This window comes from Gadus morhua, chromosome 11, assembly GCF_902167405.1.
Source record: "Gadus morhua chromosome 11, gadMor3.0, whole genome shotgun sequence".
Taxonomy (NCBI): Eukaryota; Metazoa; Chordata; class Actinopteri; order Gadiformes; family Gadidae; genus Gadus; species Gadus morhua.
This window is the reverse complement of record NC_044058.1, coordinates 19,463,315-19,464,995: the sequence shown is the minus strand read 5'-3', so window position 1 is coordinate 19,464,995 and position 1,681 is coordinate 19,463,315. Positions and strand designations below refer to the sequence as shown.

The 1,681-nt window shown below is 42.8% G+C and overlaps 1 long non-coding RNA gene across 1 annotated transcript in view; it reads right to left on the bottom strand.

Annotated features, from left to right (window-relative positions):
• Positions 1-255: 255 nt before the first annotated feature.
• Positions 256-1,681, bottom strand: part of LOC115554006 (uncharacterized) — a 90,040-nt gene continuing 88,614 nt past the window's right edge. Inside the window, exon 5 of the long non-coding RNA XR_003978540.1 lies at positions 256-1,171. This is a non-coding gene — a long non-coding RNA (uncharacterized LOC115554006). The remainder of the gene's footprint in view (positions 1,172-1,681) is intronic.

Sequence of the window (1,681 nt, the reverse complement as noted above, 5' to 3'; positions counted from 1 at the left end):
TTACGGAGATACTCCGAAACCGGAACGATCGAAACCGTAACGGTTTCGCCTGTTTCGGCTTTGTGTGGACGGGGCCTTAGTCCCCAATTCAACCGATATTTGGGATGACCTAGTCGGCACACTAGTAGCAATGATATTCTTTGCTAGAGTACCCCACATGTTAAAAAAAAACATAAAATAAAACTAAGCAGTGATTGTTTGATTGGATCCCATATTATACTTTAACTTTACATAATGTACATCACACCCCACATGTCTATAGATATATACTGCTTTTGTGCTTCTTTTATTCAATAATTCATACAAATGTATTCCATGTACTTTGTTGCTTAGTTTGAATACTAAGCACTCACATAAGCACTCATACATAAACATAGAAATACACTAATTTTCAGAATTATGCCGTGGAACATTCCGAGCTGCAATATTTTAAGCCAAACGTAAATCTTCAATTTTCCTAATGGGTCGTCGATGGCTGGTGCTGCGGTCAGTCCCGACGAACAGCCTGCCGATACAGCGGGGCCCCCCCAAGATGTTTCTATCTTGCCCCCTGGTGGGATGAGTCTGTTGGCTGCAGCTGCTCCTCCTCATCCTTCCAAGAGAGGAGGAGGAGTATGTGAAGGGCTGTCCTCCTCTCATGGAACCGGTGGCCACTCTCCTCCAGACTGTCCAAGTCAAGGCCAACAACAGGGCAAGCCCTCATGACCAGCTTGTTAGGAACTTAACCCCGCTCTTGAACCCACATGGCCCCCTAATCATCAACCCCGGTCTCTAATTGGATAGTTTAATTCCTCCCCACTTCCCTGTGATAGCCTGTGTGTGTGGCGAGAGATGACCATCACCAAAACTTCCATATCGAATCAGCTCGAAGGAATTTCATTTGCATACTCCAGGAACACAAGTGGATCACATGACCATTCAGGGAGCCAAGTACTTTGACACAAGAAGCAAATTTATACTGTGATACGAGCTTGTGTACTCTTATAGAAGCTCAAATAATCGTTCACTTATCGTCTATAAATGAAAGGACTTCAAATAGATCTGAAGTAGATCAAGTTGGATGCATGTCCTGTTCATGGGGGTCAGAAGGAGCCAGTGTAACGAAGGTCAAAGCGACGTCATCAGGATGTAGGTTGTAGTCCATATTCCCTTTGTGATGGTCAGCACTCATCTGGAGATAAAAAATGAAAAATAATAATTTACTCAAACATTATTATCAGTATTACTACACAGACACACCGTGATCAAAACCATACATAGCTTACTCTCAACGTATCTTCCGAGGAACTTCAGAAACGCTGTGTTAGATCTGTAATTACAGATCTAACACAAATGGTTTACCTCTCTGACTAAAAAAACAGACTTTTGCGTGCTGTAAATGATACCCATTGTTTAAAACGTCAACCTCCTTTGGTTTGGGAATCATTTAAAAAAGATATTGTCCACTGTAGCACTTCCACACAGTCTGAAGTAACAAGAGAGGCTGAAGACAATGTGCTTAGCCATTACTAGGGTCCTTTTATTGGCCTGTTTCTGGGCCCCTGAAGAGGAAGTCTGTGTTGACTGTGACACAGGGCTAATGGGGAAGCCTGGTTAGTGAATCACCAGCCCGGAGCAGACCAGTAAACCCCCGCAGTTTTGTACTTATTTTTAATTGTATTTTAACCTTGTGAAGAGATTT